Genomic DNA, 26,607 nt, shown 5'->3' with positions numbered 1-26,607 from the left:
CCATTTCTTTCTGCAGTGGGTTCCGGGCGCACATTAAGGTACTTCTTCAGGCAGGTCAGGATTCAGCTAGCATTTGCTCAATTTGCCTTTGTATGGCCATCTGCTTTTCAGCCTCCAAAGCTTTATTATTTCTCCTCCTTCCTATTCTTTTTTTTTTTCCTTTTCAGCCTATGACATCTAAAAAATTCTGTTGCTTTTATTTTCATGGCAATCCCGTACATAAGAGAAAGCTATGCTTGCATTTGGTCTGCTGCCTTAAAATGGAAGCCCCATTGAACGTTTCAGAAACAGTTTGCAATAATATGCCTACAGTGTGTTTTGCATTTAGGAAAATTTCTATTTTCTTTTTAAATGATTGATTAGAACTATGAAATTTATCTCTAAGTAATGATTTTTCTTTCTTTCATCTGTATGCTAAGAACGAACTTGAGTTTAATTCTAAATTCAACTGGTTATATTATTTAAAACCTCACTGGTCAGTGTCATACCTGTATATAATGCAGAAGACAAAATCAACTGTGGCTTTCTGCAGGTACTATTTACTAAAACTTTTAAAGAATATTAAAACGTGTATTTTTAAATCAAACTTCCATCTTCTAACATACATTGTCTTGATCCTGAATTGCCTCACTCATAACTTTTAAAGTGGCCAATATTTTAAATGGGCAAATGTTACAAAAGCTAAAGTATTTTTGACAATTCTAAATGATCTCTCATCAGTCAGTGACAATAGACCCTACTGCTATTACTGATCAAGCAACTAGTTTTACTTTTAATATATTGTGTGTAAGTGAACAATCATTTATCTTTTCATAATCACAAGTACCTTTAATAAAAAGATCCTAACAAAGGATCCATAGGTTCCCAGCAAAAAATAAATTTACAGTGCATTTTTTTGTCATAATAATGATACCAAAAGTATAACACATCAGTAACATCTTCTAATTAAAAACATATTTATTACATTACCAACATGGAACTTGAAAAACTACTTATTTTCTAAATTGTATTCAGAGTCCATGTGCCAAATCATGTAACCATAAAAATCTGCTAATTAGTATTATTCCTGAATAAGAAATAAGGCAGAGAGCAGCTTATACTTTTGAATTTCACATAAAAATTCAAACATGTTTGAGACCAACTGATGGTTGAAACATACCAATAGGACAATACCTGCAGAAAGTATAAATTATTCAGTTGCTTGTGTGTATTCATAAGATTCTATCAGTTTTGTTCCTCAGCACCCATAGTGTGCAGCAAATAAGCCCAAAAAACAAAATCATGAACACATTTTGTTTGGTTACGCTAGAATTTAATTCTTGTTAATGCTCTATTAAGCACTTCAATTACTTGTAGTGTTTACTTTTAGCTTTATAAATTAATCTTCTCTACATAACTAAATATACATTTCCTAATGAGATTTAATATTCAAGGAAATAAATATGAGAAAATGCTTTGAAACCAGTCATAGACATAATCTTACAGAATTTGCAAATGCTGATCAAAATTTATCATTTTAAAAACTCCAATGATGCTGGCAAAAGATAGCTTTATTTGTTAAAAATAATGATTCTGACTTACTTTTATAATAATAGTTGGGTTTGATTCTATGTATGCAGAGAATACAATAGCCTTAGAAATACCAAGCCATGGGAATTTAAGACTAAAAGACTGTATAATTCTAATAGCTGCTTATTAAGTGCTCATTTATTTCCCAATGTTCTCATTAAAGTTCCTGACATGAAATTATAAGGAAAAAGACCTAAGCAATTAGAACTAAATATTAATTAATTCATTCATGCTGTGCCCGAGCTGTAACCATCTCCCACCTGGATTATGTAAGAGCTGCCAGCTTCTTGCCACACACCAGTCTGGTCACCCCAAAGTTCATCCCTACCCATATATCCTATACTATCTGTACTCAACACAATGAAAGTCCAAGTTACTGAGCAAGCTATGCCTAACTCTCCAGCCTAACACCTCAACAGCCAGCAAGTCACAGACTCCGGTACCACTATATGAACCAAGACTTAAAGATAGCTCACTGGACAGTGATCCACTTTACTCTTCTACCAGGAGTAAACCCCTCCCTCTAATGTCTCTTATTGTACTTGTCCAAATCATCCTTTGCAATCAGAAAGACACTACTCCCTAGGAACTCTTCCTTGGCCCAATCTAATACCCACTCTCACAGTTAAATTCATCCTTGTAATGTTGAGTATCCCCATTGTACAGCCACAAAACTCTGGGGAAAATCCCAATCTTTCCATAATTCCACATGGTTGGATTTATGGCACATAGTATAAGAATTATGTCATGCGGCATTGGAATTATGCTACTTCATGCCCAGTGAAGCTTAGCTCTTCATGAAGTCAAGAACAATGTTTTCGCATCACTAAATATTTAACAAGTACCTGGTACAGCTCATGGTTAAGGTGATGATATAATGAGGTGAGTAACCAGTAACACTCATGGTTGATGTTACATTATAAAACTTAAGTGTGATATAATTTGGTGTGTCTAAACAGGTTGCTTGTAAATTTGCACTGCAAAAATTTGGGAAAGTTTCCCTTGATCATTTTTATATTAGAGTTTGTACACGAGTATGGGATCTGTGCACATATTCACTGATGGAAGTTCTTTGGTTAATGGTATTGATCTTGATAGAGTTTTAAAAGATCAATCCATAATGGGGAGTATTTTCCACACCATTTGTATTGAACTATTGTTCTTTAACATATGGTTAATTAAGTCTTTGACAGAAATCAAGACTCAGATTTTCCTTCCACTGAAATTTTGGCCTAAAGGCTTAACTTAAAATGAATTACCTCAAAGTATCAAATAAAATTTTTCAACTTGGTTCATTTTCTCAATTATATAATGCTATCCACTTGACCTGCAATATTTAAAAATGAGCATAGCATAAGAATTCAGTAGTTTTCCCCTCACACAAACCTACTTCCAAACACTAGCAAACACTTCCACTTGAAAATAAACTAAGATGCTAAGCAAGGTGAACTTACTCATGTGACATGATCCACTTTAGAAATTTTCCTGTCTTCACCAAACTCTTTCTCTGTCAATGAGGAAAGAGTGTCTCTCAACTTCAAAAGCAAACCCCTCTGTCTATGCTCTTCCTTTCTGGTGTCTTCTTGTTCTGCCTCCATTTAAACATCATTTCAAACTTGCATTTGTGTGATGACCTTGCCATCAAACATGTTCAGATTTTTTTTATTAAAAAATAGTCACAAACAAATGAGAAAACAAAACCTCCCACCTTTTACCTCCCCCATGGTCATCACAGGAGGTGCTGTGAAGTGTTGAAAAGGTACTAGATTTCTGGTTCTGTTCTGAGAAAACCACCGGTTTCAGGCCAGGCATTTACCCACACCTGTGAGATTCTTTAGCATTGAAATTGGTGTAAGTAATACACCAGTTTGAATAAAGAGCAGTTTGAATAAGCTCCAAAGAGAACATGCGCTCAAAGTCCCTAAGGAATACTAGGTATTTTCAGAAAATAGTAGGCGTTTTCAAAACAGGGAAGAATTGATGTTAAATAGCAAATTTGACTTTTACAGTGTGATAAATGACCACACAAGTGTGATTTGTTTGTAACAGAAACAAGACCCTCAAAAGTGGTAAATGTACTTTTTAGAATAATTTGGTCTTTTCTTACTTTTCTCAAGGTGACCAAGTTATTGACAAGGCTAATAATACTCTCTGAAAACACTCAAGAATGAGTCCTCCTCTAACTTAGATCAGAACCCTAGAAGAAAGCAGCATTTCAAATAAGTACCTATGGAGTAATGGTAAGTCATTTGCTACCCTAATTGATAAACAATGGCAATATCATAAATGACCAGGTTTAGGATTTCAGTTCATTTCCATTGTAACCAGATGAAAAGAGCTCACACCTGTGGCCAGTGAACCCATGTTTCACTGTTCTGTGCCCTCCACTCATCTGTCCTGGTGGGCAAGAATTCTCACAGGATCTCAAAATCCCTTTAGCATCCTGTTATTAACAAAAGGGAACTCTATGAAAAACCAATTTGATGAGAAAAAGTGTGTAACACTTTCAGCTGAAAGGTATGTGGTCTTAATAGGAGATATGAGCACTTTTAGGGAAATTAGTATTTTCTAATAAAGCTAAAATTATATTTTTAAAAAACTGAACACAAACGAATGTCATTGATTAATAATATCATACATTGTTAGCAAGATTTTAAAAATTACAGTCCTGGGGGAAAAGCATGTAGGATAGCAATGGTTATGAATGTTCAAAAATATTTGTTTATTCAAAAGGTCAAATATAAACCCCGTGATCGGGGACTTGCCTAAAATTCCTCCACCTTTTATTTTCTCTATCAATGAATCTACAATGATAGAGATCATATGTTTACCTACTCTGCATCATGAAAACTTACAGACTCTGTAAGAACTGATGCTATTTTTCCTTTAGGCATAATGCATGTTTTCTTACGATACCTTAGGGGAATTCAACATTTGACTCTGATGGAGAAAAATGCCTAATATTATAGATCAATCTTTAATAGTTTTCAAAATAAAAGCATTTTAAGATGTGTTGAAATAAACACTAATACTCTATTTTGATAAAATGGAAACTATACAAAAAGATCTATGAAAGATGCAAACTTAAGAAGGAAATTGCTACAAATGTTGAATATATTGTTTTACAGAAATTTATTGGTCAACGATAAAAAGAAAATAAATTTACATCTGACTTTAGATGATGAATACATCTAAAATAAATATCAATGAAATTTGTAAAATTTTTCTGATAATTCTTATTATAAGGAAGTTTGATTTTGAGCAGCTGCAAGACAATATTTTTTAAAGTAAAATATTTTCTTTCCCAACTTATCTCTTGTTTAAATACAGATACATTTTCAGAATGTTTTCTAAAAGGTATATTTTCACATATATAACAAACAATCTAATATTTACAAGTCAATACTTTAGCAAGTAATAACCAGGTTCAATGCATTCAACAGCTTTGGTTTTGGCCGGGCACTGGTGGCTCACATCTGTAATCCTAGCTACTTGGGAGGCTGAGATCGGGAGGATCATAATTCAAGTGCGGCCATGCCAAAAAGTTTGTGACATCCCATCTCAAAGAAAAAAAGCTGTGTGTGAAGCATGTACCTGTCATCCCGGCACTAGTGAGAAGCTTAAAATAGGAGGGTCTTGGCCCAGGCCAGCTTAGGCAAAAAGAGTTGCCCTATATCCAAGGTGACTAGAGCAAACAGGGCTGGAGATGTGGTCCAAATAGAAGATTACTTGCCTAGAAGGGTGAGGTCCTGGAGTTGACTCTACACCAGCAGCTAATATTAAAGCACAGTGCTAAAGATATGTTCTCATGTTGGCTAGCCTGACTTTTTGCCTGTTACTACAAAAGACGCCTGTAACCACAGAGAGTCATCTAACTCTCAAAGGAGTCAAAGGAGAGATGGGGCAACAATAAAATAAAAAATAAACTGTGACTAAGAAATGTTCAAGTAATACCTCTTAGGCAGAAAATAGCTCAGAATCTTTTTATTTCATTTTATTGGTAAATTGTCACCACCATCCATCCAAGAGGTCAGTGTAAGTGCTTGCGCCATTCCTTAGCTCCCCGCCCTGCCTGCTCCTTCCTTCTCCTGCCCTTCTATCACCATACCTAATCTTGCATGAAGACTTACCCATTCTATTTCTTTATATTTGTTTCTTGCTCTCAGCAAGACCTACTTCAAGTCTTCAATTATCTCTTGCCTAAGTTATAGCAATAGCTAGTGTATGAAATCTCCACTGTCTGGCCTTGCCTTTCCCATTTGTGTCCATAGAGTCACCAACCTCTTACTTCTCACATCAAAATCCAGGAGCTTCCACAGTGCAATGTAAACATTAAATAAACTAAATGCTGAGATCGCTTTCATGTCAGCAAAGCCTCCAGATCTGCTCTGTTTGCCACACACATTTCTGGCAGTGAAGGTCCAACAACAGCATGGAGTTGTCACACCTCAGATCCCCTCATCCTACATCTGGGTGTCCTCCTCCCCCATCATTCACATATCTGCTAAACTGTCCTTTTCCTGAAAAGACTTTTGGTCAGAATCAATAAATTGAAGTCCACTGAAGTATGTGAACAAAATGTTTTAGCTGCTATCATACTCTGTGACATACTATGGGAAAGAAAGGAATAGACACCTGGGTGACAAACTAAGATATATTTGTATATCTGTCTTCCCTCAAAAATGTAAGCTGAGCCAGGCATGGCATACACGCCGGCAGTCACTGCTACCTGAGCAGCAAAGTGAGGAGGATAGAAGTCTGAGGTCAACCCAGTCAATGTTAGAATGAGACTCTTTCTGAAAAAGAAACTAAAAGGAAAAAAAAAATGGGAATATGACTCAAGTGTTAGAGCAGACCCCAAGGTCCTGAGTTAATCCACAGTACTTAAAAAAGTATACATAAATAAATAAAAGTAAGCTTCTTAATAACAAAGACATAATAACCATGTGTAAGGAACTTGAATGAAATTATCAGAGCTGTAATCAGGGGAAAGCGTGAAATTTATAAGAATGAACGTGATCTGTTGTTGTTAACCTTCTACTATAGCCCAGAGTTTTTCTGCCAGAAGTTCTGATCATATAGGTACCAAGAACACATTAGAATAGAAAACAAGACACAAATATAACATTGATTCAGCTTGCCCAGAGTACTCCAATAACCAAATATTTCCACAGTAGGTAGCTAAGAAAAACAAAAACACAAAATTCCAATAATTTATACTTGATTGTGTTCTTTAGAAAATAAATCTATATTCCCCAAATGTTCACACTTTAGCAATTAAGGATAGTAATATTAATATAATTAATGATAGTACCTCTGAATAAACGATTATAATATTTTCTTTATTAATCCCTTACATCACTGTTTCTGGTTTTATTCTTTATTTGCATTTTCTGAGTAGCACAAGAGCAAACCTGAATCCAAAAAGAACAAAAAAATTGAATGAATCAGTCTTAAATTGAATATATTTTATAGCAGATCCAAAGCATATTGAACTTACATGTTTTCATCCATGATTTCCAGAGAAGAATGAATGTATTGCTATCTAATCACCTTACTTTAAAGCTAAGAAAAATCATGAATTCTACTCATTATTTAGATTTTTCTTTTCCATATTCAGGGAGTCTTTCTCTAATTAACTTTTCAGTAACACCTTTCATTTAGCTTTTAATAAACTTTATTATATAACATATATTTATTTGTGTGTATATCAAGACAGCAGATATATTTGCATAAACAGTGCAAGACATGTCCTAAAATATGCCACAATTTACTTCCCTAGCACTTGTCACAAGAGGAGCTGCAGTCTGGAGGGTTCTTTATGACTTTCTGGCTGAAGTCAGTAGATGGTAATTGCTAGAATTAAAAGAGAAGAATTGGAATAGAGAACAATAAAGTGTGAAGGAATGTTGAAGAGGTTTTCTAGATCAAATGCTAGCCTAGAAACAGAGAGGATTTTGTGTATGCATATGTGCATTTCTCTTTTCTTCATATCTAAAATTGATGAGAAAAATAAAAACAAGCATTAATCATAATTTTATGGTATACCTTTAGAATTGTTAATGAACTCATAGAAAACTAATTAATTCCAATTCTCATTTATGCCTTCTTTGATTTTAATTTGTGGATATGTTTATGTTTTTTCTTTGGTTGTAAAATCAAGTTATATACTTATGTACTGAAGATTTAGTTTAAAAGTATAAAATATTATACTCCCCAAAAGAAAAGAATAACAAAATTCTCTAAGTTAGTAATGCTTTAAAAAATTCATGTAAGTATGACATCAGGAAAAAATATATATTTTGGCTATGTCTTTCAAATAAGGTATTTGCCAAAATCATTGACTAAGACAGGAGGAACTCATGTGTTTCAGTGAACACTGAAATGTAGGGTCTCCTTAAGCTATTCTAAAGTGCTTGTAAGAAATAATCAGGGATAACTATAACTTCAGCTTTAAAGACAGCTCCCACATTGGTGTTTTAGTAAATGCTCTATAAAAAGACGAATATTCCCAAAACAAGTTACATTAGACTTCAGAAAAAATGTTTGATTAGAAAAAGTTAATATGGTTTATATTGGATATAGGTTTCTACTTCAAATGTTTTTCTTGTCTCAAAAATCTATAAAACACAGCAAGTCTTGTTGACCAAATCTTCCCCCACCTGGCTTTTTAAAATGAAGATTTATTAATACACAGTCATACTCATGTGTTTCTATATTCTCTTTTCTGCTTGCACACTACAAAAGAAGAGTTGGTACTTGCAAAAGACTCACAAAACCTGAAATATTTGATATTTGTTCATTTAAAGGATTTTTTTTAGTAACTCATTTAACTCTTCTTTGTAATTAGAAACTTGAGAAGATATTTAAGTTTTGTCCCTTAATATTCCTTTCTATAATTAACCTCCCCCGAAACAATCTTCCTGCTAGATTTACCCCTCTCTCTTCATCCCTTTGTCTTATAATTCAGTCAAGGTCCTCATAGTCTCACAAAAGATAAATGGAAATGATCTTCATGAAAGAGGATCTTATTTGCTAATGTATTCTGTCAATTAATTCTGTACTTAACCGATACACCTACATATCAATTACCTAAGTTATATATATATTTTATGGAAATTTTGGTTGGTAATAGACAGGATGAAAATAAAAATTAAATTTAAAAACTCATTATTTAGCATTAGGACAGTGCTATCAAGAAGTAAATGATAAGGAGAAAGGAGAACTATTGAATTGAGAATTATTGGTAGAATTATAAAATGTTGCCTCCTCTATGGAAAATAGTACGGTGGCTTCCAAAAAAACTAAGCACAAAATTGTCAAATAACTGAACAATTCTACTTCTGGATGTAAATCCAAATGAACTGAAAACAGGAACTTGAGGAGATATTTGTACACCCATGTTACAGCAGTTTTATTTACAATAACAAAATATGGTGTTGATGTACAAAGGAATGCTATTCAGCCTTAAAAAGGAAGGAAATTCTGACAAATCCTAGAACATGGATGAGCCTTGAAAACTGCGAGTCTGAAGAGGCACAGAGAGATAGGCAAGGAGACAGCTCAACGTCAGCACAGGTTTTATTCGATAGGAAAACCCTGTGGAAGGGGTCTTCAGCAAGAGAGCTGAATTGCAAGGCAATTTTTCTCCAAGGTAGGTATTTGTCATTCTTGAGGCTAGGGAGGCATTTTTCCAGTTTCCAGTAAATTGCCTGAGACGGGAGAGCGTGGCTCTCCCTACATCCACCCGAACAAGAACGTTACATTAACAGAAACAAGTCAGTTGAACATGGCATGATTCCACTTGTACAATGCACCCACAGGAGTCACATTCATAGGGTTAATGTCCAACATTGTTTAACAGAGTTTCAGTTTTTCTATTTAAAAAGAGTTCTGTGGTGGGATGGCATAAATGGTAGCACAAAAATGTGATTCAGTTAGTGCTGTTGAATGGTCCAGTTAGTTAAGATGGTAAATTCTGTCTTACGCGTATCTTACCAGTATTTTTAAAAATGAATTAATTCAAAAGGTTTTTAAAGAGAAAACCTACAGATAAAGTTTACAAATCACTATATAAGTTGTGTGAAGTTAGTGTGTTGGTTAAGAGTTATGCTTTCAGTGCTGGGTCTGATGACATGACACCTGGAGTGTCATGGTTAAAGACAAGGGACAATCTGAACTAGTAAGCTGAGTATCATGGTGCATATCTATAAACCCCAGTATTCAGGGGGCAGAGGTAGGAGGATCACAGTCTGAGGGTAGACCCTAATTAAAGCATAAAAAAGATGAGGATATGGGTCAAGAAGTAGACTGCCTGCCTAGGAAGCATGAGGTTCTTACTTTAAATTAAAGAACCACCACCAGAAAAAATAAAAGAGTTGGGCTGGTAGGGTTTCAGAAGGACCTCATTTCAAATCAAGCATATAGTACTTAAGAAAGTTATTTAATATCTCACACATGATTCATACACATATATACATGTATAGAGAGATAGAATATCAATGCAAAATTACTTTCTGGGTGTTAAACAGAATTTATGCCCAGAACTTAACCAATTCTTTAATTCTGTAAGAAAAGTAGCTATGATATTTATTATATTAGCCTATATAAAACTCTGATGCAGTAATTACACTAAGGTAATTTTATTGTTTCTCTAAATATATTATGACGTTATTTTTGCAACCTGGAATCCCTTGCATTTAAATACACCTTAAAATGTAAGCCTTAAAATACACTTTAAAATGTAATTGCTGTAAACAGCAACGTGAAGGGTGAGAAGACCAGAGTGAAAGAATGTGTCTATGGTACAACCTTTACTACAGGTAAAAGAAAAGCTATCTTCTGCCTGTTAAAAAAGAACTTACTAGAGAGAGAATATATATTATTCAATTTTAAACTATGTCATTCTAGTACTGATAAATTTATCTGTGAAACACAGCTATTAAGACTCAACAATTGACACTACCACTAAATTTTAAAAGAAGAAAGTAGAAGTGTACATTAAGAATTTACAATCCAAGGAAGCGATTTTCTAACTAAACTTGACTCTCTTCCCATGAACTGGAAGCATTAACATACTCTTTGACTGAATTGTCTAAATATTGATATCTGGTCTTCAAATTTGACTTTTGGATTAAAAGTTTGAGGCATGAGTTATCCCAAGCAAAACGAACAGGGGTTACCTTTCTGCCATGTAAGTCTGTGGGTGTCGAGGTGTGTGTGAGCAGAGCCTCTGATGTGCAATGTCCTCCCCTTTTCATGATTAATCACAAAATGATCTCACACACATTTGGAGATAAGAAGGCAAATATAGCAAAACTTCTTTCTTCAGTGACCTCAGTAAATATACTTAATAACATATTTTACAGGGGTATGTTATTTAATATTTGAGTGAATCATTGTTTCAATAGTTTTCCCCACATGTCAATCCCTGATATAACTTAAATGACTACTAACTAACATGAGTTTAACAAATTGTGAAACAGTAGTTTAAGAAAACTAGGTCCTATTTGGGGAATCGACAACATGACTATACTAGATGTTCCTTAAATAATGCAAAGGCAAAATCTGGAGAAAAATTGATTTGATACAAATTTCAATGGTATTGATTCTAAAATAGATATGGTACTTAAAATACTGTGTGTTAATTAAGCCTCTTAAGAGAGATGGTCTTGCATCACAGCATATAGATTTTAAGCATTTAAAATCAATGAAGTTGTTTACATGTTGAAGTATAGTATTCCATTTTTATCTAAGCTTGGTAATCAAAGATGACTTAGTTCAACCTCTATGAAAAGGAAATAATTGATAACACACAAGTTGTTCTGCAAAATTTCATATTTCTGTCCTTTGGAAAGTTTATTTCTAGAAGGAATATAATGCATAGGTAGAAATATACCCAGCTTCCTCCTCCTCCAACTTGCATTACCCTCCTGTCGTTTCCATGACATTTTCCATATCTCTAGTGTGCAATGTTGTTCTTTACCAAGTTTTACACAGTGGTTATTCACAAATAACAGGATAAGCAGGACAGTGGGGTGTGGAGAGTGAAATAGCTATCCAGTAGTATGTCTCCTAGCTTTGTGTCAATGTATATTTATGCATACATTCAATGTAACCTTGAGTCATCCACATTTCTACGTTGAGTTGGGAGACATACTGCCATGCTTTTAATTCTTCTATGACAAAATCTATACCTCAGTGATTTCTAATTTTGTTAGTTATATTAGAATTTATCTTTCATCATCAATATCCCATCTATAAAGGAGAACCCAAAGCTTCAGGATAATTACTACCTTTAAAAAACTAACATTTGGATGCCAGTGGCTCATACCTATAATCCTAGTTACATAGGAATCAGAGATCTGGAGGATTGGAGTTCTAGACCAGCCCAACCAGAAAAGTTTGTGAGACTCGCATCTCAATGAAAAAAATCTATGCATGGTGGCAGGTGCCTGTCATCGCAGCTACAGCACGAAACTTATAATAGGATCATAACCATCCAGGCCACCTGGGTAAAAAAATAAATCCCCATCTCCAAAATAACCAGAGCAAAAAGGGATGGAGGCATGGCTCAAGTGGTAGAGTATGGCCTTGTAAGTGTGAAGCACTAGGTTCAAAACCGAACACTGTCCCCCCACCAAAAAATGTATCAGGCAGGCAACAGTGGTTCATGCCTAGAATCCTAGCTACTCAGGAGGCAGAGCTCAGGAGGATCCCAGTTCAAAGCCAGTCCCGGAAAAATAGCTCACAAGACCCAATCTCAAAAAAACTCAACACAAAAAAGGGCTGGAGGAGAGGTTGAAGTGGTAGAGCACCTGCCTAGCAATTGTGAAGCCCTGAGTTCAAAATCTCAGTACTGCCAAAAATATCTATCATCCATCTATCTATCTATCTATCTATCTATAATCTATCTATTTATCTATATCTATCTATCTACATCAGGATGCCTTTTCTGGACTGAATGCTTTTGTCCCCTTAATATCCACATGTTGAAGCATCACCCCTCTGTCTGATATTTGGGGATGGGGCCTTTAAGTCTAGATTAAGCTTACATGGTCATGAAGGTGGGGCACTTCTGTTTGGATTAATGGATTTAGTAGATAAAGGAAAAGATACCTTCTTCTTTTACTGTTTTTTTTCAATGCACATGAACAAGCTAGGAAGAGGGCCTTCAGCAGAACCTAATCTTATAGCACCCTGATTTCAGACTTTCAGCATTCAGAATGGTGAGAAAATTAATGTTTGTTTTTAAAACTGCCCAGCCTATGGTATTTTGATATGGCACTCTAATCAGACTAAGCCTATTCTCATGACCTCAATATCCCCTCTGGGTTCAAGTGATAATTTTCTACCAGGAAAGAACAACTGGCAGACCATAAGTAGTAGGTGAAAGAAAACATTTTGCTTACAACAATAATTTTCCAATTTTCTTACCAACTGCTTTGAAAGAGTTCACTTAAGCATTGGGAGCACTAAAAGGAAATTTATGCTTGAACAATAAAATGACCAAAAATTTTTTTCCATCTTTAACTTAGTCAACTACAATAAATGAAATGCATCTTTTTTTCATGTATTGTTTATGTAGAGACATAATAGAACTTCCTCCATGTTCCAATACAAAGAAGATAAAAGTGGTATTTATATATTTTTGCTGTTTTGAAGGGTGGACTGCAGGAGGTCCATGTGTTCCCCAAAGATGGCGATTAGCCAGGGGGAGAAATACCCCATCTTCTTCCCATGAGACACCTGTTCATGCCAAAATCTTCACACCAAAATATACTCCTCCCACTGGCAATACAAAAAACTATAAAATCTAACATCCAACCCAACTCAGGGGACCACGGGTTCCAGGTCCTGCTACATGGCCTCTCTGTATGGACTTTTTATCACTTCTCTGCAAACAAAATTCCTTTGATCTTTGTTTGCATTCCTGCTTTTGATTTCTATCTAAGTGCAGAATGAGGACCCTCACCACTGAGAATTCCAGCAATCATCTGGTGACCAGCTCTTCATCTGAGGTTGTGCCAAACTGGAGCGGGCTACCTAGAAAGTGGCCGTGCTCATCTGACACTCTGGTAGAGTCTGCCCTCTAGGAGGGCCCCCAGTCCCCCACAGCTTAGGCACAGTGGAACTCTCAGGCCAACTTCTCTCTCTCTCTCTCTCTCTCTCTCTCTCTCTCTCAGGGCTTCTCCCTTGGGAATCTGGGGGAAAAGCTCCAAACACAATACAGCTGTTAGGCAGGCAAACTGAAACATCAGGGGCTAGTTAGGGGTTTATACTGAACTCCCAGTGCTATGTGGGTGGAGCTGAAACCTCCGTGCACTGAAGCTTTTCTCTCAACTTTGGTTCCCTCCCTTTTTTTTTTTCCCAAGTAGATCAGAATGAGTGGCCATCCTTCTGCCCTAGGCAAGAGTGGGTGTTCTTCTTTCACCAAATTTTTATTGAGAATACCCCAGTCCCAACCCAGGAACTCATTGGCCAATTATGCTCCCAGAAGGATCCCTGTCCCTTTTTGTATCCCTTTTTTGACTGGACTCACTTGCTCAAAGCCTTGCCTGATCTCCACTTTGTGATTTACATTAGACATTTGACAGAATATCCCTCGGTGCCAAGCCCCCAAGCCAGGAATAGTGCATTTTCTGGGTTCCCACTCAAGGCTGTTTCTACCTCACTTCCCTGGAGAAACAGTGAGTACTACACCAGGCAGTGGCAGCTGAGGACCATTATCACCTAGATAAATGTGGCCCTGTGGGCCTATCTCAGACTAAACTCTTGAAGGAGGAGAGGGGAAAGGACAGGGACACTGGATACCTAACAGGGAATCCCAATTCCCAATTCTCACAGGGTATCAGGCAGTGCCTAGATCTGATTCTAACTGGGACCCTGAGACTGACAAGGATGAATGGATGTGTAACCACTTCATCCACTGCATTCTTGAGGGACTAAGAATGGCCAAAGTGAACCCCTTAATTACTCTCAAGTCAAACTCTACAACAAGGACCCCTAGAAACCCCAGTAGCCATCCTACAGAGACTTACGGATGCCCTACAAAAACATACCAACATTGTACTGGAGTCATAGGGGGAGGACATTGTCCTAAAGGATAAATTCCTTATGCAATCAGCCCCAGATATTTCTAGAAAGCTTCAAACACTGACAGCTGAAGGGAGCAAAAGTCTGGACCAATTGGTCCCTATAGCCAAAATCATACACTGTAGAAAAATTCAAAAAGGACCAGGAAAAGGAAAAGAGGAAGGATAGTCAGCAGGAGGATCTGATCACAGTGATCCAAGAGGTTCCCCCCAGGGCCCAGTACAAATCCGTGGATACGTTTTCAACATGGACAGGAAGACCACATTAAGAGGGAGTGACTCTGGAGGAAAATACCTCCTGGACCCTGCCCCATTTGCCAGGGAAGTCACCAGAAGGCACACTATCCTCAGTTCCCAAGGGGACAGAGGCCAGAGTCTCTCACCCAATGATGGGTCCCAGGGCCTCCTTTCAGCTATCTCTTTCTCTCCCAGACCCAAGTCCTCCAAGAAAATAACTGTTCAGTGCATATTGGACTAGCCCCTTGAGCATTATTTCACTCAGCCTTTAGCCTGCTCCTGGGGAAATTTCCACTTCTGTCACTCCTTTTTAATTGTCCCAGAAACCCTTATTCCTCTGGTAGGGTGAGACCATCTATCCAAATTGGGGTTCCAGTTCCTTTTACCCCTAGGGGAGTACTTTTGCTTGCCCTTGATAAAGGAACAAATAGACCTCACAGCATGGGATGGATGGACATACCATGGGATGGAACAGATGGTGGTCCCAGTCCTAATTTATTTCAAGGACCCCTTTCAGTTTCCCCATCAAAAACAATATCCCTTAAAACCAGAAGTTAAGGAGGGACTAATTCCCACAATCAAAGACTTAAAGAGACAGGGACTGCTATTAGAATGCTCCAGTCCTTGTAATACTCCTATTCTCAGGTCAGGAAGAGTCCTAACAAATGGAGGCTAGTTCAAGATCTTCACCTAATCAATGAAGCAGTAGTGCCTCTCCAACCTGTAGTTCTAGATCCCTATATGTCTCTAACCCAAATACCCCTGGATACTGCTTACTACTCTGTCTTGGACTTAAAGGACACCTTCTTTTGCACTCCCTTGCACTCTGAAAGTCAACCAATCTTTGCCCTTGAGGATCCCACATGAAAGGCTATACAGGTCACCTAGACTGCCCTCCCTCAAGGATTCAGAGACAGCCCCCATCTCTTTGAGTTAGCTCTAACCCAAGAATTGGCAGAATGGCAATATCCACAAGCTACTCTGCTACAATATGTAGATGACCTCCTGCTCTGTGGACCAAATGAGCCTGTCATTTCATGAGCCACTGAGTCCTTACTAAACTTCTTAACAGATAGACGTTATAAAATCTCTAAAGAAAAAGGCCAATTGTGTCAGCTTAGGGTTACATATTTAGGTCTTGTTCTGGAGAAAGAAATGGGGGCTCTAGGAGAAGATAGGATCCATCTGACCCTGACGTTTCCTATTCCTCAGACTCTAAAAGAATTGAGGGCCTTTTAGGCCCCAATTGTAGAATTTGGATCCTGGGATATGCAGACCTACTCAGGCCTTTATATCAGATCCTTAAGGAAGTGCAAAAAGATCCCCAGCCCTTTATTAAATGGGATGACAAGTAAAAAAATGCATTCTACCAGTTAAAAAAGGCCTTTATGACAGCTCCAGCCCTGGGTCTCCCGGTACAGAACAAATTTCAATTATATGTCTACGGGAAGGGAGGACTGGCCCTGGGAGTGGAGACTCATCTCTGCAACAGTACTCCCGAGCTAATGGGATCAGATAGCTAAAGAATGGCCAGGATGTATTTGTGTAGTCACCACAGTTAGCCTTCTAGTGCCTGAAGCTCAAAAACTTGTCCTCAACTGGTCCCTGACATTTTACACACTACATGACCTAGGAGGAATTTTAAACTCAAAAGGAGGACTTTGGCTGTCCAACAGACATCTACTTAAATAGCAGGCCCAGCTGCTGGGAGGGACAGAAGTAACTTTAGGATCTGTCAAAGCTAAATCCTGCATCCTTTCTACCAGAGATGGAGGGGATCCTGAACATTTGTTTGAGGAGGTGCTTATGGAAAATCATGTTGCCTGACCTGACTTGACCCGTAAAGGACTCAGATCTAGAATTATACACCGATGGCAGCTCCTTTGTCAAAAATGGTGTCAGACATGCAGAGTTTGCAGTTGTGACAGAATTTGAAACACTCAAATCAGGTCCTCTTCCTCCTAATACAAGTGCTCAATTGGCAGAATTAGTGGCCCTAACAGAAGCCCTAAAACTGTCTAAAGAAGAGAGAGTCAACATCTATACAGATTCTAAATATGCCTTCCTGATCCTGCATGCTCATGCAATCATCTAGAAGGAAAGGGGAATGCTAACTACAACAGGCTCCCCCATTAAACATGCTTGTGACACACTAGCCTTCCTAGATGCCATTCTATTGCCTAAAGAGGTCTTGGTGATTTATTGCAGAGGTCACCAAAAAGGGGAAGATAAGATAGCAAAGGGAAACAAAGCGGTTGACGAGGCGGCTAAATGGGCAGCCATGCAGGAATATACAGCTGGGCCTCTCCTCTGGGAAAGGACTCTCCTTCTCCCAGAGAGACCACATTATCAGTCAGAGGAAAGTAAGCAAGCCTCAGACCAAGGGTATCAGTTGGATCACTGGGGCTGGTGGGTGTCCCTTGAAAGAAAGCTACAGCTCCCTGAAGCACTCCAATGGAAAATTCTTAAGACCCTCCATCAACTTTACCATTTGAGCTTAGATAATACTTTAGTTTTGGTCAATGAAAATTTAGGGGGACTAAATTAGGGGACACTGTCCAACAAGTTGTACAGGGATGTGAAATGTGCTAGAGAAATAATCTCAATAATAAAAGACTCCAGGTGCCAGGGCACAGAGACAGGAATCCTATCCCAGGGAAGAATGGCAACTAGACTTTACCCATATGCCAGAAGGACCAAAGACAAAACTACTGTCAGTGTTAGTGGATACATTCACTGGGTGGGTGGAGGCCTTTCCTTGCAGAACAGAATGTGCTAGGGAGGTGGTCCAAGTTCTAATCACAGAAATAATCCCTCACTTTGGCCTCCCCAAAAGCCTTCAAAGTGATAATGGGCCTGCATTTAATGCAGAAGTAACTCAGGGACTCTCTAGAGCACTAGGCATAGAATACCATCTATACTGTGCCTGGAGTCACCAATCATCTGGAAAGGTAGAAAAAACAAATGAACTTTTTAAAAAGACACCTGGCTAAATTGGCCCAAGAAACCCACTCCCCCTGGACCAAGCCCCTCCCTATTGCTCTCATCAGGCTCAGAAACACTCCAGGCAAGCAGGGACTGACCCCTTTCGAATCTCTATATGGCAGGCCTTTCCTAACCAATGACCTCCTTCTTGACAAAGAGACAGCTCAGTTAATTTCCCAGGTCACTCAACTTGCTAAATTCCAACAAGCACTCTTGGAGATCAAACAAGCCACCCCCAGGGAGGATATAAAGGGACCCCTCTCTTTTACCCTGGTGACCTAGTCCTCATAAAGTCTCCAAATCCAACCCGGGACTTAAACAACCCGCTCTGGGAGGGGCCATATCCAGTTATTCTTTCTACTCTGACAGCAGTGCGAGTGGCCGGCCTGGATTCCTGGATCCATCACTCAAGAGTCAAGGGCTGGAATTCCTCTGAGAATATCACATCTCCACCTCCAGACCCAGAACTGGAGCCCGCCTCCTTCTCATGTGAACCTTTGGATGGATTAAAACTGCTGTTCAAAAAGAAAACACCTACAGGTACAGATAAGTCACCTCCATGAGCCTTCTTGATTCAAACCTCCAATACCTCCTAATCAGTCTATCCATTCTGTTTTTAATTACTTTGGGAATGGGACTAGCTGCTTTAGCTCCTTCTAATTGGACTGGAGCTCAGAAGGCAGCATCAGCATGTTCCTTTTATTTGCTAGCTATATTCTTATAGGGTTTGGTCTTCTGGGTACACTAGTACCCCTATATGGGAAGAGCTACAGTCCTTCATGGAAGACCAACAGGTTTTTAAGCCTCTCTTGAGCATTTGTCCTTCCAAAATCCCCCCATAGGACTCCTGGGTTTGCTATGAGAGACCAACAGCTGCTCACCTGCCAGCATGGGTCTTACTAAATTTCACTCAGGGTCCTTTCCCTTCTTTGATATTCAGGCCAGATAACTTCTCCTATACCATGGTTCCTCTTACAGGGGTCCAATGGAAGAACCAGCCTACTATGTCTTACTGTTAGCTTGGGTTCATCTGTCAAACAAAAATTTGGATGTTTAATGTTTCTGTCCCTGACAGCTATACACCAGTTTGTCATTCACCACATAAATTATCAATAAAGGGCTTAGGGCCTAAACTCCCAAAGAAAAGACATATTCAACTTCACCACCCTTAAAGGGGACTATCATCTGGCAACCAGCTGGTGCTGTATGAATAATTCTAAGGGCCCCACTTTTATGTGCTTAGGGCTAGTGCTTGTAATGGGAGCCTTGTGTCCAAGCTGACCAAGTCCTCAAACCTCACTGGTAAAAACTCTTATTGCATACTTTCTACTGGTCATCACCAATGTATCTTAACAAACTCCATAAGAGGGTTAAAAAAGCTGTTTAACTCTACCTTGCCACCCCCTCTGCCTCCATCTTTCACCATCTTTCACCATCTTTCACCAACAGGCTCAGTGGCTCTGAGAATAGTCCCTTGAAACTCAGGTATCCACACAGGTATGGGATCAAATAAAATCCTGGCTTTCCCTCCAGGACTTGGTTGCTATCCTTTGAGAGAATAATGGCCTGTAGTTGCCATTATTTTCTTACTTGTATTTGAGCCTTGCATTTTAAACTTACTTGTAAATTTGTTTCCCCTCGCCTAAAATCCATCAAACTACAGATGCTGATAGAAATGAAGACAACCTATTATCGTGGTCCCCTCAACAACCCCTCTCTTCAGCCCTGATCCCTTGGGCCCCTAATCATCAACCCCTTTCAGCAGGAATCAGTTACTGAGTAAACCCCATCGTCCCTGCTCCTAGCCGCAGTTAGGGCAATCACTGAGCGGGAGGCCTTGAAGGGCGGACTGTAGGAGGACCACATTTCTCAAAGATGGGGATTAGCCAGGGGAGAACACCCCATCTCCTCCCCAAGAGATACCTGTTCATGACAAAAATCTTTGCACTGAAACTTACTCCTCCCACTGGCAATAAAAAACTATAAAACCTGACGACCAGCCTGACCCAGGAGGCTATGGAATTCTGGGTTCTGCCACATGCCTCTCTGTGTGGCCTTTTCTATTTGCTTCTCTGCAAATGAAATTCCTTTCATCTTTGCTGAGTTCCTGCCTTTGATCTCTATCTAAGCATGGACAAGGACCCTCACCACCTGAGAATTCCAGCACATCAGTTTTACTTAATTAATTGGTTTATTTTCTGATGATACTGGGGTTTGAACCTAGGGTCTTGTACTTAGCAGGCAAGTGCTCTTCCATTTGAGCCACACTTCTAGCTGAAAGCAGAAAGTGCTTCAGTTTATTTTTCAGGGAGAGTTTAATGCTTTTGCTCAGGGCTGATGTCAGATCATGATCCTCTAACTTCTACCTCCCGAGAGGCTGAGATTATAGGCTTGCTTCATGTGCTGTGCTTCTTTTCTGAGATAGGGTCTTGCGAACTTTTGCTATGGCTAGTCTTGAACCATAATTCTCCTATTTATGCTTTTTGTAAATACTTTTTCCAATAAAGGACTATGGGCTACAGAGCATTTTAAAGGAAACACATGCATTTAAATTAATTAACTAATAATTACTAATATTTATTTATCATGGAAGTTTTTATGAACTTTCTACACTAGGATGGGAGAGAGAAGTGGCTAAAGTTTTTTTAGGAATTTACAATATTGTTTGTCATTTATTCTGTTGTTTTTCTTTCTTTGGCTTCTCTCAATTTTTTTTTTACCTTCAAATACACTTTATTGATGTTGTACTACGTGTCAAGAAGTGTGCTGAAATTATGGATAATAAAGACAAAAATAAATCCCCACTCTCATAAGTTTTCAATATATTTAGAGGGAGGAGAGCATGGCCAGCAGCACGCAGGCAAAAACAATAAAAGGGATAATATATTCATCCCTGTAAATGACATATAAACATTTCATTACCCATGAGCACAGAATAATCCTTCATCTCAGCTGGAGCAGCATGAGAAGCAAGTGTCATTTGAGGTGAATATTTGGAGGAGTGTTGGTGTTAGCATAAAAGAGACAGACTGAAGGATTTTCTTAGTGAGGGAAAAATTGCAGACACGATAGGGGAAATTACACCTTTGGAAGACTGGCTAGATTTGAAATGGTGGGATAGCCCTCTCAACTGGTAGATTTAAGGTTAGGAAGACCAACTTAGATAACTACTGTAGCCAGTTGAAAGTGATATTCTGACAACATAACTTATTCTGAATGCAGTGAATAGCCCCTGAAATTTTTGGCGGTATTTATGACAGCATCCTGTTACTCAGAGAAGCAGAGGTTTTGGGAGACAAAGCTGAGCATCAGGAAGACAAACATCCCTTGTCGGCATGATGATCGCGGTCTCCTGGAATAAAACTGTTTCAGAATCAGTACCAGCTGGGTGAGGTTGGAGTAAGAACAAGGAGATTTGGATGCTTTTAAAACTGATGTCTCTGGCTGTCTCATGATAGGTACTTACAGATCTCCAAGCCCACTGCCATTCACTCAGATGGTTTCTTGTCTCTTCTCTTCTATTTCTAAAGGTGACCAGCCAATGACCTAACACTGAAGATTAATGTGTCCTTTCCATCAATATGTTAATACTATCAAAGAATCGCCCTCCATCTTTTTTTTTTATCTCTTTCTGGGGCTTTGCCTGAACTCATTACCAGATGATTTAATGAACTCTCAGCTGGACTTCTGTTTCCCTCATTTTCAAATTCTTGGGAGCCATATCACAATTATACTAGAGTACTTACAAGTGACACTAGATTAAACAATATTACAAATTTTAAAAAAGTAGATTGGCAAAACATTCGTGACTTTTTTTTTTGCTTACAAGTCAGTTTGATTATTTTAAATAATCTATTCATAATTGTGGATATTGACTAACCAACTTCAGTATTTACCTGGGGACAGCAGTAAAGAGGGTGGTCTAAAAACTTTATTGCATTTTCTTCTAAATAAATAGAAAGCACACATGATTATGTGCAAGTTAGAAATTCCTGATTAAGAAGCTAATTAAGAATAACTTTTACAGAGAAGAAGTCTGGCTCTAAGAAGGCACGAGAGATTTAACTAAAGGCCACATTGTAGCAAATTTAATACCACAATCTCTCCACGGAGTTCCTTAATTGTAATTATCTCTTATTCAGCTGTTATAATATTTGGGAATCTTCACATTAAAAAAAATAGTCTTTTTCTGCTGGCAACTGAACTAAAAACCCAAATGGTTGGTAACAATGAAAAAACTGAAGCTAAGTATAAAAACTTAATTGTACCAGAGTATAAGGTCACCACATTCAACCACACTCAAGAGTCTTGTGTGGGATGTTACACTGTAGGCAGGTGTCACCAGGTAACACGTTGGCTTTCAGTCATTGTGTCTATAACAGCATTTTATATTGAAGCATGGCCATTTGCAGTTGCTAACATTCTCCTACTCTATAAAATTCATTTTCCACGTTTAGTAGCCATTTACTCGTTTTCTTTTGCTTTCGTTAAATGTAATTTCTTATCCATACAAGAGTGCTAATAATATCTACCTCCCATGCTATTTTAAGAGTTTACATGATAGATGATATTGAGAATAGAGCCTGGAATAATAGTAGTGATTACAGCTGTTGCTACTGTTGCAGGAGGGCTCAGACAGAGAGACAGGGCACCAGCGCTTTCGGAAAGAAAGCTTATTAAGCAAGCCGGCAGTGACTCAGTGGATTCGCATCCAAAGGCTAAGCCCCAACAACAAAGGGGGCTCTCCCTATATACCATTTAGAGCAAGTTACAGAAATGGGAGGGTACAGCTTGTCCCATACATGGTCACATGCTATTTCATTGGCCATTTTAACCTCTTGGGCAAGGTGACTACTCTCTGGTCTCACCACATTCCTCAAATCTGGTTTTTGTTGTTGTTGTTGTTCAACTGTTACACTCATTAACCATCATTATCTCCCTTCCCCCTCCCTGCCTTCCTGCCATACTACCAATGCCACCTCTGCTAATTTTACTAAGCCTGTTTATTACATTACTGCTACAATACCAACCTTATAACAATGTAAAATTTATCAGCTCCCATCCTTTTTCCATCAGTATTAGAATACTCCAAAATTGCCAACGTTTTTAAACATTATCTACATCTACTTTGGCGAATAGTTGAAATAGTTTGGTTAAAAGTTAGTAATTTAAAATACTTCTTGAGTTCCTACTATATGCTAGGCACTTTGCACTCAAGATCTATCAATAAATGAAACAGGTAGAATCTTCAGCCTTTCAGAGCTTCACTTCACGGTGTAGAAACAAACATGTAAGTGGTCAGTTACACCACAGGAAATAAGAGCTATAACAAAGTAAAAGTCTAGTCTGGACAACTAGAAAAGAAACAGGAACAGAAGGGCATGGGGTGGTGTGAGGAAGAGCCTGCAATTATCCAGGCATAAGAGGAAAGTGGGTATTCCACATACAGATAGAGCACATATCAAGGAGGAGGCGGGATCTAGGGAAAGAAGCAGCATGAGATCAAGCTCAGGTCTACGTCCAGTAAAACGGGAAGGAACTGGCAGCACAGCTGTGACCCAATGGACTGTACTAGCATTAATGAAGGAAAAATCTAAAAATGACATTTTCCCAGTAGTATTGGTGCTAGTGGTGCTAGAAGAGGAAGAAAGGAAGACATCACTGTAACTCAACTTCCCACCTCCATTCATCTCTGCTAAAGATCACTAGCCAGAGCCCAGAGGCTATCACAGGATGCTCTGAAGTCAGCCACTACCCCTAAAGCTTAACCCACTCTCTGCTCAAGAGTGATACACATCGTAAACATCAACTACTCTGGCACAGGGAGATTTTCCCAAGTAAATTTAACAAAACAAAGACCCAGACCCAAGAGCCTGATAGAACAAAGGTTAGGAATTTCAAACAGAAATTTTGTATCAGAGCAGGAGCTAGTAGATTACTCAATGTCTCAACAAGACAGTGACCCAAACTCAGGAAATCACCCAAGGGGCCAAAAGACCTAAAGCTAAGAGTTTCTCATTAAATATTACAAATTTAAAACCTGATCCATCGTTCGCTCCCCAGACGTGACCTGATTTCAGTCTGTTGAAAGTGTATTCCTTTCCAAATAAACTTTATACTTACTTTTACTATAATCTTTGCATCTTGCTTGCATTCAGAATCAAGGTAATTATCAATGCTATTTTTTCTGGTAACAATATTGCACACAATATTTAAAATGAAGAACCACGAGAACACATTTAAATTAATACCATGTGTTTACTGAACTATCCTTACTAAGTTATATCTAAAAAAAACCCCTTCACTTATATAAGTAACACAGAATAAAACAGTAGCTATAAACACAGAAGATCTATACCAATGGCAATCGCACTACAAAAAGAAGTCTCCATTTTTATTAAGCTACCTATAAATCCAACATGGAAGTGAAACAGGCTAGATAGATGAAGAGAGAATTAAGTTATATTATTTTAATAAATATTTAAAAGGCCAGACTCAGACATTTCCCAGAATGAGGAAGTAAAAACTAAAAAGCCAGAGCAGCTAGCCCCCTTCCATCTTCTTTTAGATCCTAAGTTATAAGAACAGGGAGACTATCTGCGTCTACCTTCCTTTTTGAGATTTTAACAAACTGCAAGGCTCCTTGAATGGAGAGAGATTGGCAAATCTGTTAAAGTGAAGAGTTAAAACCCAACTTTTGGCCCTGTGTATGAGGCAGAACTAGATAATATTGCTATATTTTAAAATAATAAACAATATCCATCTTGGGCACTAGAACCATCATTCAATGATTCATTGAATGATTAGGGTTGCTAGACTTCACTTGATGTCTATTTCCCCATCTCAGAGCTTAAAGAACCAAGGAATGGACTCCCATTTTCTAGCTTGTCCCCGAACCCTGCACTTCTAGCAGGAGGTGTCTTTCCTTTCCTTAAACTTCTGTCTTCTTTATCCTGTTATAGTAAAATAAATCCCTGCTAAAACTTCCACCTTGTGGGACTCCTTGTCATGAGACCTCTTGAAATGCTTTCTACCATTGTGGATCTCAAAGACCTGTGATTTTGCATGGAAACTGGGAAGTTGTACCATTTGCCCCCCTCAGGTACCAGAAGTACTAATAGTATTTTCTTTGCTGCTAAATTTTACAGATCTCAAGTGACAAACACCAACGACAAGGCACACATGTAACAGGGTGCCTTCCATTTTTCTCCTTCTTCCTCATCTACCATCCAACTTCTCTAGATGATAACAGCTACATTCCCCAGCACCCTTTGCTGCTGCATGGTATCTGATGGGCTTGTAGGCAATGGGTTACAAGTAGAAGTGATATAAGTAACTTCTGCGCAAATTTAAGAAGAAAGGAGCTGTCTTCTCTCAACCATTTCTGTTTGCAGGAAGGCGGACATGGTAACTACCCATAGACCAACAGCAGAGGTCACGCATCAAAGAGGGCTCACACTGTTAAACAAGAGAGAATGAAATGCATCCTGTGTATTGTTTCAAGCCTCTATTGTTTTCTCAAAGCAGTGAAGCCTATATCCTAAACAATACCAAATTCCTATTTTACCATTTCCTCCTCCAAACTCAGTGGGAAAGGGTAGATAAAGTAAGTGAGGGAAGTTTAATTACAATATAGAACAAGGTTAATGAATGAAAGCGTGTAGGGTTGTGAGGCTGTCCAAATAACAGTTATATGGTAACAGAAAGGTTACAAATTCCCAAATTGACAATCAAGAGTGTCAAATAAATATTTCCTAGAGGATAAACCTACTTGTCTTCTTCTACAGACTGAAGTTTTTTTTGACAAGATGAAACTTTCTTGTATGTATTTCATACAAAATACTGAAATACAGCAGAACTGTATTCTTCACATGACTAAGCCAAAATGTCAAAAGATTCACTTCTCAACAGAAAATACACAACATAAGTATGAAAGGACTGTACACTGTCCACATTGCATTCACACAGTGCAGTCAGACAAAGATCACTGTACTGAGAACGGTGTATAAGTCTAGCAAGTAACTCATGAAAGGGCACCTAATGGAATAAAATAAACAAAAAACCTGAAATGTTATTAATTCATTCATACGGAGAGTACTTCTTATGGTTAGACTCACTCTGAGCTCGAAACCTTTTGATCATCACAAATCTCAATAATACTTTGCTTCTAAGGCAGTTAATTTGTTTGTATTTCACTGTATTGGTTATTTCTTTGGCTCTATTTCTTTAGTATAGATATTCTTTGTAGAAAAATTCATAGCGATACATGTAATTGTATTAGAAATACTACTGTAATATTGGAAAAATTTTCATGTTTCAGTTATATAGAACACTCACTGATGATGCAGTCTAAAGTTATGTGATAACATCACCAATATTTCAGACCAAATGCCTATTTAACTTTTCCACTTATTTTGAACCAAGCACTTTTAACGTGTAGGTTGACAGTCATGTGAACTGCTACAGACCCAACTTTGCTAGTACTAGTAGAATACTTTCCAGGCACTTGCTCTATTTCTTTGCATTAAATTCCCAGTATAAATGTAAAGTTGAAAAGTAAATCCAAAGTCAGGTAGAGTACCTCTAGAAATGAAAACTAGGGTATATGTCAGATCTCTTCTCCTTCCTATTCTTGATGTACACAATGATTATTGTACTTAAATGAAAATGATGTAGAGAAACACTAATGGCCATGGGACTCACAAGCTTCTGAAAGGAGGGA

At 38.2% G+C, this 26,607-nt stretch overlaps 1 protein-coding gene across 4 annotated transcripts in view; it reads right to left on the bottom strand.

Annotated features, from left to right (window-relative positions):
* Nucleotides 1-26,607, bottom strand: part of Dpyd (dihydropyrimidine dehydrogenase) — a 798,376-nt gene that overhangs the window by 524,071 nt on the left and 247,698 nt on the right. The window lies entirely within an intron of this gene.

The sequence above is a fragment of the Castor canadensis genome, chromosome 12 (assembly GCF_047511655.1).
Source record: "Castor canadensis chromosome 12, mCasCan1.hap1v2, whole genome shotgun sequence".
Taxonomy (NCBI): domain Eukaryota; kingdom Metazoa; phylum Chordata; class Mammalia; order Rodentia; family Castoridae; genus Castor; species Castor canadensis.
Note: the sequence above shows the minus strand (reverse complement) of the source record. Positions and strands in the feature narration are given on the sequence as shown.